Source organism: Cryptomeria japonica, chromosome 6, assembly GCF_030272615.1.
Source record: "Cryptomeria japonica chromosome 6, Sugi_1.0, whole genome shotgun sequence".
NCBI classification, from domain to species: Eukaryota; Viridiplantae; Streptophyta; class Pinopsida; order Cupressales; family Cupressaceae; genus Cryptomeria; species Cryptomeria japonica.
In genome coordinates, this window is record NC_081410.1 from 625625638 (window position 1) to 625638897 (window position 13260).

Consider the following 13260-nt stretch of genomic DNA (forward strand, 5'->3'; position numbering starts at 1 on the left):
CCATGAGTATGATCTTATGCACACACACACACACACACACACACACACACACACAGAGAGAGAGAGAGAGAGAGAGAGAGAGAGAGAGAGAGAGAGAGAGAGAGAGAGAGAGAGAGGAGATAATACATCACTGAATTTGAGGGAACAAACCCCCAACCTTAGGATCTTAACAAACACAATCACATACAAGGACACACAAAGCAAGACAAGAATAAATAAAAGGAAAAGAATACAAAGACAAAAGACACACAACATGGGTTAGTACTAAAAACAAAGGCTCCAAGTCAACAAGTTGAAGAGACCTCGATAATCAAAATGTCTCAACCCCTAATATCATTTTCAGAATGTTATTGCAAGAGCACAAGTGGTCACATGGAAAGAGTGAGAGAATGCATAAAATGATAAACTGTGATCCAACAACTAGCAAAGTATGTTATGCTTATGGGTTCATAGGGAAGGAAAAAGGAAACATGGATTTCATGAGCTAGCAAGTTTCATTATCCTAGGTGATCCATGGAAGAGAGAGGGAAGGAACATGGATTCCATGGGACAACAAGTTGTATTATGCTAGATGATCCATGGAAGCACCAATTCTCATCGGACAACAAGTTCTGTTATGTTGTGTGATCCATTTGAAAAGAGAAAGGAAGAGTCAAAATAGTCTAGCAAGCTATGTTATGCTTGTTTCACTCATCTTGGGGTATGGTGCAAGGAGATTCAAATAGTCTAGCAGGTTGTTTTATGCTAGTAAACTCATCCTAAAAATGAGGATTCCAAATGAAGCTTTCTTATTGTAAAATGATTGGTCAGTGTAATTTGAAAGGAAATATTTTGCCAAGCGAAGTTTTCTTATCACAAGATGAGCAATTGTAAAGGTTTTACTAGGACAATGTAATAAGGATAACCAAACAAAGCATTGTATGTAAGGAAAACCACATCATAAATTGGAAAAAGGATAACCAAGAAAAGCGTTGTATGAAAGGAAATCCAAAACAAGAATCAAGGATAACCAAGCAAAGCATTGTATGCAAGGAAATCCACAACATTTAATTAAAATAAGCAACAAGGATGTTGTATATATGTCCCACGTACACTAGTACATTTGGCCTCAAATTCCGATGGTAATTCGTCGTTATTCCAACTATAATTCATCGGACTGTCGATGAGCAATGTCATTGAAAACTTGTAGTTGGACATTCTGATGGTGCTCAAGACCATCAGAATTTTGATGGATTCGAAGATTCTTCCAATGACGGCCATGACTGCGCTTAGCCGTTGATAAAACTCGATAAGTCGTTGGAATTCCAATGCCTTGCAAGTAATGTTCCGACGGCTAAGGTGTCAGAATAAATTGGAATTCCGACGGCCCCCTCACTGCTTAGCCGTCAATAAAACTCTATAAGTCATCAGAATTCCAATAGCAACCAGGGCATCCACATTGATGAGGATGTTGTATGTGTGATGGTTCAGGCATTTGAATTTAGACGGCCCCGTCACTATGTAGCCGTCAAAATTTTGATGGCAACGGGGGCATTTGCACCGACGAGGATGTTGTATGTGTGATGGTTCGAGCGTCTGAATTCAGACGATCCACCCCATCAGGGTTTAGTCATTGGACGTCCAATGGCTACGAGGGCATCCGCACCAACAAGGATGTTGTATGTGTGATGGTCTGGGCGTCGGCAAAACTCGATAAGTCGTCAAAATAAATTGGGTAATTCTAATGCCCCCTCACTACTTAGCCGTCGACAAAACTTGATAGTCGTCGGAATAAATTGGGTGGGCGTCGAAATTCTGACGCCCCCTCACTACTTAGTCGTTGGAAAAACTCGATAGTTGTCAGAATAAATTGGGTGGGTGTCAGAATTCTGACGCCCTCTCACTGCTTATCCGACAAGGATGTTGTCGGACATACAACATCCTCATCGGATGCTTGGTGGATGGAAAGGTTTGCACTTATTAACCAATACGATAATACTAAAGATTCATTATTTTGTATCAGCCAACCAAACGAGAATTTGATAATCTAATCATGCAACGGTTCGGGCGTCGAATTAATGCTTGGTGGATGGAAAGATTTGAACTGATTGACCGATACGATAACACTAAAGATTCATTATTTTGTATCAACCAACCAAATGATAATAAAAACAATTTGACAATCTAATATTTCGACTCGAAGATCAACCTCAAAAAACCATGTATGATTGAAGAATTGTGTCCCACGTTAAGTTCTTCAATCCCATCAATAGCCACCCATAGGTGGCATACCATAAGCTGGCATGGGAGGCATTCCCATTCCACTCATACCTGGCTGAAAGCAACCTCCCATGCCAGGCATTGGAGGTGTTGGCAAAGCAAAGGGGAAGAAGTTGAGCATACATATTCTGTAAACAAAATAGACACATTTATTTCTACAAAAGATTTAAAATGTTTATTAAAGAGAAACTTAAAATAATCACAGAATCATCAGAGTATATCAAGAACCTAAAGTAGGTATGGAAACAAAAAGTCAATCATATTATTCATCCAGGCAAGTTCCAAAACCACATCTAGTTTGATCAAGTCATAGCATATGAACAAGCATGAAGCAAAGCATACTTTCTTGCCTTGCAGTTCCAAATGCAAAAGTAAGCCCCATTTCAATGCCCCAATCCAAAATGAAAATTCAAAATATACTTTAGCCTGTGAGAGAGAACAACCAACTATATATTTTACCAATTGTATACCTGTTCCACAAAATATACCAGCAATTCCTCTACAAGTTCACGATCACTCGATTGAGAACTAGTTTCCATTGCATCCTTATAAAGATTATCCTTTTTAGACAGTGCAATATGTTAGCACATAATTTTTCCATAATTTCCTGAAAAAATGCTATTTGTCTATAATTTCCTTAATTATGCTCTTAAAAATGCGCATGCTATTTTCTATATTTTTCTTAATTATGCTCTTAAAATGCTATATTTTGTAAACAAAATAGGCACATATTTATTTGAATTTTTAAAAACCCTTAGTAGAGTAGAACAAGTGCTCCTTGAGGCTCAATTAAGCAAAATGTGTTAGGGTTCCCACAGATACTAAGAGGGGGGGGTGAATCAGTATCTAACCGGTATTCAAATTTTCTTAAGTTAAAACATGCAGAACATAAAGTAGCAGTGTACCGGTATGCAAGAATTAATGTAATAAATAGAATCAAAAACATCCACATGAAAAGAACACCATAGCACAAGATGTTTAATGAGGAAACCCGGTGTGGGAAAAACCTCGGTGGGATTTGTGACCCACAATATTCACTTACTGGCCAATAAGAGAATATTACTTACAATAGGGGCCTGCACATGCAGGAAGGCCAATTGCCTAGAGCTCACTGCTCAATGAGAAGTCACACTGACTTACAATGAGGATTATACTAATCCAATGATCTATACTGCTTTATAATAGCATCTCCAATGCCAGATTCAGTACCGGTTCTAACTCTGTTCTTTACATATACGCTTGACCTATAATTCGCACATTAGGTCTGCCTAATAATTTTCCTTATGTTTGCTTCCTTACCCTTACAAATGTCTACAATAATCTCTTTTATATACAAGAGTCATTTTACAATTCGCCAAGTCGGCTTGCAATAATAATCAAAATATTACATATCAAAAATCTTGTTGGCCTCTGTGTCGGTATACATCTTTTCTTCTGTGCCGGTACCGGTGTCGGTGTCGGTGTAGAGTGATCTTGTTGATGCCGGTGCACTATCTTGCTTGAATAATGCTTTGTCGGTATGATGTATTGCCGATGCCATAGGATTGCAAGGTTGCCATCAATGACAAAACCTTCAATCACACACAATGTCTCATTGGAGTGTCCATATGCCAACAATCTCCCCCTTTGGCATTGATGGCAACACTCATGAGAAATTTCAAAAAGGTGTCCAAAATGTGTAGACCAAAAATTTACCAAAAATATGAAGGGCTCCCCCTGAGCATATGATTCCTGTCTTTGAACTTTCTCATCCTACTACTACCCCTTTGGCATCAATGACAAAGGTTGTCAAGATGTTAGTAGAGTTTGTAGTTATACCGGTCCATATCCTCAACCTTGTAGTTGGGTAGTTATTATCTGAAAAAGATCGCCCAAAATTAAGTTTATACTATCCATAAACTTTTTGCTATCTTTTTTGTTGTTTCAGTCCTCTTCACAATACCGGTGAGATGTTGCAATTGTTCTGCCGGTGTTTTACTTCTCGGTGTTAATGCCTTTGAGATTTCCTTTCGTAGAGATGCTAGATAGTCCAATCTTGGACTCAGTTTAGATCTCAAGTGTTTTGCCTTATTTATTATTGTCTCTTTCTCTTTCTCCTATTTAAGTAATTCTGCCTCAAAATTTGCTAACTTATCTTCAAAAACAGATAGTAAATCCAGTGAGTTGACAAAATGGTCTGCAAGCTTGTTTATCTCTTCCTGTGTCTTGCTTATTTTCTTGTCAATATCTATAGTCAGGAAGTTTGTTTTGCATGTGTCTTTATACAGATTTTTATACTCTTTTAACAAACTACACAGTTCCAGTAGAAGTGTGTCAAAGTCTCTATTACACTTCTTAATTTCTTCCTCAAAGAATTTCTGTTTCTCCTTTTCTACAATGTCCTTTACAGATTCTTCCTTTATTTTCTCAATATTTCCAGAAATGTATTTACATAATGTATCCAACTGTCCTAAAGAATCTTTATTATCTATATTACAATTAGGAGCAATTATTTTCAAAATTGGTATTGAATCATCTATTGCTTTGTAAGCTTGTGAACTATAGTCAGTTATTTTCTTGATGGATTCAAGTAATACCTCAGTCACATTTATTGACTTTGATGGTGACCTAACAAACTGAGTACCGGTGGAAGTGACCATGCTTGTATTGACCTCTGGCAGGTCAATTTGTGTCTGCATTTCCTTTAGCACTGGTTTTCCTCTTAATTGCTTACCGGTGGCATCTATTCTGGAGCCTTTAGCTCTGTCAGTTTCTCTGTTTGTGCCTCAGATTCCATCTTTTTCCCTGTATCCTCCGCCGGTTGCTCTATATTTCCTGTTACTGGAGGCTCTTTAGCCATATCTGATTTTTCACTCGTGTCTTTATCAACTGTTATGTTGATCTTTTGGGTATCAATATTTATAGTGAATAGGACTTCAGGATTTGTATTGCTATCCTCTGCATCCATGCTTTCAGCTGCCGGTTGGTTTTCAGGAATTGTAATTTTTACAGATGGAGGTAGGTTATCTCTAACCTTTATGCTTGGAGGTCCACCAATTTTCCCTTTCCCTTTGTCCTTATCCTTTTGATATACCTTAATAGGCTTGGGATTCCTATATTCTTCTTGTTTCTCTTTTTCAACCAGAAATATGTCCCAACCATCTTCTGTTTCTTCTGAAACTTCTGTAACTCTACGTGCCATCAGTGAAATATGTCGGTGTGTAGTGGAAAAAACTGTCCGGTTAGCTTGAGCTATCAGATCATCAATTTCTTTTGGGGAGTTTATCGGATATACAACAAGTAGTTTTTCTATTTTTATTTTATTGTCCAGTTCAATTACTCCTTGCCTTCTGGCCTCAAGTCTTTTGTATAAGTCATCAGGAATTTCATTTATGACTTCCATCAAAAACTTTTTGAACATGTCCATGTGTAATATTACACTCTCCTCAACTTGCCCTCTCTCATCAGTCGATAGGGTGTCATAAATTTTCCCTATGTTCTTCAGTTTTCCTTCCTCTGTTATCTCATTTAACAAAATGTCTAGAGGTGCCAAGTCAGTTTTTGCCTTTTTCTTTTTCTTAGGGGTCAGCTCCTTTTTAGGTGTGACCTTTCTGACCGGAGATCTCACAGCTTGTTGCTTCTGCCTTGTCCTTCTAGGTGAAGGAGTGGTTGCCGATGAGGGGTCTCTTTTCCTAACAACTCTTTTAAAGGTTGCTGGCTTGTCTCCTTCTGAAGAAGTACCTACCAGTGATAGATGAGCTTCAGGTTGTGGGGCTGCTAACTCATCTTCAGTTATGCCGGTTTTCTTTAATACATCTTCCTTAATGGCTTTTGCTTGTCTGGATCCTTTTCTCACAAATGCTTCTACCTTCTTCACTCTTTTCTTGGACTGTATTTTTTTTTTTTATTGTTTCAACACTACCAAATGCTTCCTCCTTAGGTTCATTGGGGGCTTCCAGAAGTGCTTTGGCATAAGTTTCAACTATGTGGTCATCTGTCTCATAGCCCATTTTTGTTACCCAGATTGTCCTTGGGATAACTGCTTCCATCCATATTTCATCCTTTTTGATAACAAAGCATATATCATCTTTGTATTTATCTACAATTTCCTGAGATAACCTTGTCCTTTTCTTCATTTTTGTCTTTAGTGCTTGGAAAAAGTCATGAATGTTGTTTTCCTTATTCTAACCCATGGTATTGAACAGTTCTGTCAGTTGCTTTCCTACCGGTATGTCATATCCAAGTTCTTTATATCCTATACCGGGAACTTGTTTTGTTATATGAAGCATTAGACACACTAACAGATTTCCAAATCTGAAGGTTCCTTTCTTATCCTTCTTTATCTTTCCAAGGTCGTCTATCAGTTCATCCTTTAACCATTCACAGATGTCAATTTTTGCATTGTCTGTTATCATGTCATAAGCACTCTTAATGCATAAACTTGAAACTGAGTTAAGTCTATTGGCATGAGTGGCTTTGTAACCTAATATCATGCTTATGAATCTTACATTTGTATCATTTACATCATTAACCCTTAAAGATTTTTTATCAAATGTTGCACCTGTTAGGTCTATGACTAAATCATTTGAAACTTTCTTGTTTTTGTCTGGTCTTTTACCGGTGGCCGGTAACCCTGTGACAGCCTTTACCGCTTGCTTGGTGATCTTATGAATTGCATCTAACCAGAAAAATTATCCATGAACTCTGCTTAACACTATCCTAATCACATCCTTAGGAAATTCAGGAATGCTAAGGATTTATGTGAATCCTAGGGTTTCAATGATTTTGTGTTTAGCTTTGACATTGCCGGTATCATCACATATCTCGGTTTTGTACATGGTTTTGATTTCCTCATCTCTTAACTCTTCAATATTGCAGTGAATATACATTCTAGGGTCTTCAGCATATACAACACCTTTAGGGATTTGAGAAAATGCACCTAAGGTATCATCCTTCTTTGCTATTTCGGGGACCAACTGAAATACGGGCCTAGGTCTTTTAATTACTTCCACAACAGTAGGGTTCGCTATGTATTCAATTGCAGAGGTGGATGCCATTATAAAATACCTTTTTCTATCTTGGATGGATGATTGCTTGGAGTGTGCTTGCTTCTTGCTTGAAATGCCTTAGCTCAGAAATCTTCACGCTCTCTGAAAGTTTGAAATCACGGTGAAATGAAATGGAGCCAAAACCTTATTTTATAAAGTCCTTCTCGCTACCTACCACATTAATTGCATGTCGGTTATGTATTCACTTAACTTTATTTGCCGGTAATAAGTGATTTTCAACTTCTTTTCTCTTACAGAGGGAGTAATAGCACATGTGTCATTAGATTGCCAAACCCTCAAGACAATTTTCTTCAATTAGATGAAGAACTTCCTGCCGGTGAAGCACTGCTCTGTTCTGCTGGTGGAGCATTTGTTGGTTCTACCGGTGGAGGAGTATTCCCAATATTTAGATCAGCTTTTCTAATCCATTGCTTTGAGAATTCTTGCTTAACCTCTTCAACTTTTTCTTTACCTTTCAAGATAGCACTTTTGTTGTCTACCGGTGTACCTTTACTTCTACAAAATTTAGCAATATGCCCAATCTTGTTACATGCATAACAAGTTACATTATTTTTCTGAATAACTTTCCCATAACCTATGCCAGTTTGTGTTCTGCATTGGTTTGATAGATGTCCAAATCTTCCACAAACATAACATCTTACATTCATTTTGCAGTTTTCAGAGTTATGACCAGCTTTGTTGCATTTGGAGCATTGACCGGTGGGTGGATTGATATCCTGATAGTTCCTAGATCTACATTCATTTGCCCTATGACCATATTTATTACAGTTAAAGGATTTTCCATTGAATTTATAAGTATTAAGTGGTCTTACCGGTTTGCTGTGATCCTGAGTATTTGCAGTACCAGAGCTTTCTCCAACTTCAAATCCAATTCTAGAAGTGTCACCTTTGGGTTTTTGATTCTTCAATAAGGTACCAAGTTCTTCTGAGCTTTTCTTGAATTTTTCTTTATGTTGATTTGCAGTTTCCAATTCCCTTTCCAAGATTTCTTTTTGTCTCATTAGCTCATTTGAGTCATTCTGAGTATGCATCAGATCTGTCTTCAACATGTCATTTTCATAGCTAAGTCTTGTGTTCTCATTTGCTGCATCACTTAGTCTTCTGGTCAATTCTTCTTCATTCTTCTTTCTGTCCTCAATCTCTTTGCAAAATTTCATAGTCATATCATGTATTTCATTTTTTGTTGTCATGATCTCTTGTTTCAACTTGCTTATCATATTATTAAGTGATTCCTTTTGATCATTCTCATTTTGCATTTTTTCACAAAGTTCTCTTCTCTTATTTCTTGTAATAGTAAGATTTTCTTGAAGTGCCTGAATGATATCCTGAGTTGCTCTTAAATCATCTTCTAATTTGATATTTTTCAACTTCTCTGCATCATAGTCAGTAAGAGCTCCTTCAAGTTGCTTCATCAGATTTTCCATCTTTACCAGTGTCAAGATCTTCCTCAAGTTGTTAGGCTTCTGAAAATAGAGGACCAGGCTTTGATACCAATTGTTAGAGTTCCCACAAATACTGAGAGGGGGGGGGGGGTGGGGGGGGGGTGAATCAGTATCTAACCGGTATTCAAATTTTCTTAAGTTAAAACATGCAGAACATAAAGTAGCAGTGTACCGGTATGCAAGAATTAATGTAATAAACATAATAAAAAACATCCACATGAAAAGAACACCATAACACAAGATGTTTAACGAGGAAACCCAGTGTGGGAAAAACCTTGGTGGGATTTGTGACCCACAATATTCACTTACTAGCCAATAAGAGAATATTACTTACAATAGGGGCCTACACATGCATGAAGGCCAATTGCCTAGAGCTCACTGCTCAATGAGAAGTCACACTGACTTAAAATGAGGACTATACTAATCCAATGATATGTACTGCTTTATAATAGCATCTCTAATGCCAGATTTAGTACCAGTTCTAACTCTGTTCTTTACATATACCCTTGAACTATAATTCGCACATTAGGTTTGCCTAATAATTTTCCTTATGTTCGCTTCCTTACCCTTACAAATGTCTACAATGATCTCTTTTATATACAAGAGTCATTTTACAATTTGCCAAGTCGGCTTGCAATAATGATCAAAATATTACATATCAAAAATCATGTCAGCCTCTATGCCGGTATACATCTTTTCTTATGTGTCAGTGCCAGTGTCGGTGTAGAGTGATCTTGTTGATGCTAGTGCACTGTCTTGCTTGAATAATGCTTTGTCGGTATGATGTCTTGCCGGTGCCATAGGATTGCAAGGTTGCCATCAATGACAAAACCTTCAATCACACACAATGTCTCATTGGAGTGTCCATATGCCAACAAAATGCATACCTGTTGAGCAACAAGATCTTTCTCTTCTTTCTCCTTGGATTTCTCTTCTTGGACAGCCTCTAATTTGTTCCACAAAATACACTAGCAATTCCTCTGCAAGTTCACGATCACCCGATTGAGAGCTAGCTTCCATTGCATCCTTGTAAAGATTATCCTTTTTAGACATTGCAATATGCTAGAACATAATTTTTCTATAATTTCCTGAAAAAAATGCTCTTTTTCTATAATTTCCTTAATTATGCTCTTAAAAATGTGCATGCTATTTTCTATAATTTCCTTAATTATGCTCTTAAAATGCTATATTTTGTAAGCAAAATAGGCAAATATTTATTTGAATTTTTAGAAACCGTCAGTAGAGTAGAACAAGTGCTCCTTGACGCTAAATTAAGAAAAATGCATACCTGTTAAGCAACAAGATCTTTCTCTTCTTTCTCCTTGGATTTCTCTTCTTGGACAGCCTCTAACTCGTTCCACAAAATACACCAGCAATTCCTCTGCAAGTTCATGATCACCTGATTGAGAACTAGTTTCCATTGCATCCTTGTAAAGATTATCCTTTTTAGACAGTGTAATATGTTAGCACATAATTTTTCTATAATTTGCTTAATTATGCTCTTAAAAATGCGCATGCTATTTTCTATAATTTCCTTAATAATGCTCTTAAAATGCAATATTCTGTAAACAAAATAGGCACATATTTATTTGAATTTTTAAAAACCGCCAGTAGAGTAGAACAAGTGCTCCTTGAGCCTCACTTAAGCAAAATGCATACATGTTGAACAACAAGATATTTCTATTCTTTCTCCTTGGATTTCTCTTCTTGGACAACCTCTAACTCGTTCCACAAAATACTCGTTCCACAAAATACATCAGCAATTCCTCTGCAAGTTCACAATCACCCGATTGAGAACTAGTTTCCATTGCATCCTTCTAAAGATTATCCTTTTCAGACAGTGCAATATGTTAGCACATAATTTTTCTATAATTTCATAAAAAAATGTTATTTTTCTATAATTTCCTTAATTATGCTCTTAAAAATGTGCATGCTATTTTCTATAATTTCCTTAATTATGCTCTTAAAATGCTATATTTTGTAAACAATATAGGCACATATTTATTTGAATTTTTAAAAACCGTCAGTAGAGTAGAACAAGTGATCCTTGAGGCTCAATTAAGCAAAATGCATACTTGTTGAGCAACAAGATCTTTCTCTTCTTTCTTCTTGGATTTCTCTTCTTGGACAACCTCTAACTCGTTCCACAAAATACACCAGCAATTCCTCTGCAAGTTCTTAGTTCACTATCACTCGATTGAGAACTAGTTTCCATTGCATCCTTGTAAAGATTATCCTTTTTAGATAGTGCAATATGTTAGCACATAATTTTTCTATAATTTCCTTAAAAATGCTATTTTTCTATAATTTCCTTAATTATGCTCTTAAAAATGTGCATGCTATTTTCTATAATTTCCTTAATTATGCTCTTAAAATGCAATATTTTGTAAACAAAATAGGCACATATTTATTTGAAATTTTAAAAACCGTCAGTAGAGTAGAACAAGTGCTCCTTCAGGCTCACTTAAGTAAAATGCATACCTGTTGAGCAACAAGATCTTTCTCTTCTTTCTCCTTGGATTTCTCTTCTTGGACAACCTCTAACTCGTTTGACAAAATACACCAACAATTCCTCTACAAGTTCATGATCACTCGATTGAGAACTAGTTTCCATTGTATCCTTGTAAAGATTATCCTTATTTATTTGAATTTTTAAAAACCGTTAGTAGAGTAGAACAAGTGCTCCTTGAGGCTCAATTAAGAAAAATGCATACCTATTGAGCAACAAGATCTTTCTCTTCTTTCTCCTTGGATTTCTCTTCTTGGACAACCTCTAACTCGTTCCACAAAATACACCAACAATTCCTCTGCAAGTTCACAATCACCCGACTAGTTTCCATTGCATCCTTGTAAAGATTATCCTTTTTAGATAGTGCAATATGTTAGCACATAATTTTTCTATAATTTCCTTTAAAATGCTATTTTTCTATAATTTCCTTAATTATGCTCTTAAAAATGTGCATGCTATTTTCTATAATTTCCTTAATTATGCTCTTAAAATGCTATATTCTATAAACAAAATAGGCACATATTTATTTGAATTTTTAAAAACCATCAGTAGAGTTGAACAAGTGTTTCTTGAGGCTCAATTAAGAAAAATGCATACATGTTGAGCAACAAGATCTTTCTCTTATTTCTCCTTGGATATCTCTTCTTGGATAGCCTCTAACTCATTCCACAAAATACCCGTTCCATAAAATACACCAACAATTCCTCTACAAGTTCATGATTACCCGATTGAGAACTAGTTTCCATTGCATCCTTGTAAAGATTATCCTTTTTAGACGGTGAAATATTTTAGCACATAATTTTTCTATAATTTCCTTAAAAATGCTATTTGTCTACAATTTCCATAATTATGCTCTTAAAAATGCGCATGCTATTTTCTATAACTTCCTTAATTATGCTCTTAAAATGCTATATTATGTAAACAAAATAGGCACACATTTATTTGAATTTTAAAAAACCGTCCTTGAGGCTCAATTAAGTAAAATGCATACTTGTTGAGCAACAATATCTTTCTCTTCTTTCTCCTTGGATTTCTCTTCTTGGACAACCTCTAACTCGTTCCACAAAATACTTGTTCCACAAAATACACCAGCAATTCCTCTGCAAGTTCATGATCACTCGATTGAGAACTAGTTTCCATTGCATCCTTGTAAAGATTATCCTTTTTAGACAATGCACTATGTTAGCACATAAATTTTCTATAATTTCCTTAAAAATGCTATTTTTCTATAATTTCCTTAATTATGCTCTTAAAAATGTGCATGCTATTTTCTATAATTTTCTTAATTATGCTCTTAAAATGCTATATTCTGTAAACAAAATAGGCGCATATTTATTTGAATTTTTAAAAACCGTCAGTAAAGTAGAACAAGTGCTCCTTGAGGCTCAATTAAGCAAAATGCATACCTGTTGTACAACAAGATCCTTCTCTTCTTTCTCCTTGGATTTCTCTTCTTGGACTACCTCTAACTTGTCCTTAACAAGCTCATCAACTTTTGTTATGTATTCTCGAATGAACTTTGAAAAAGAAATTCTTTGAATATTAGCTATTTAATTGTGTAGAACATTTAAAATGTTTATTAAAGAGAAACTTAAAATATTCATAGAACCCTCAGAGTATATCAAGAACCTGAAGTAGGTATGGAAACACAAAGTCAACCATATTATTCATCTAGACAAGTTCCAAAGGCACATCTGATCTAATCAAGTCATAGCATATGAATAAGCATGAAGTAAAGCATTCTTTCTTGCCCTGCAGTTCCAAATTGCAAAAGTAAGCCCCATTTCAATGGCCCAATCCAAAATGGAAATTTAAAATATACTTTACCTTGTGAGAGAGAACAACCAACTTTATGTTTTACCAATTGTATACTTGTTCCACAAAATACACCACCAATTCCTCTGCAAGTTCACGATCACCCGATTGAGGTGAGGAGGCATCGGGATACCATATACCGATGAGAGATTGTAGCAAGTCAGAGTTGTACTCATCAACATAAGTT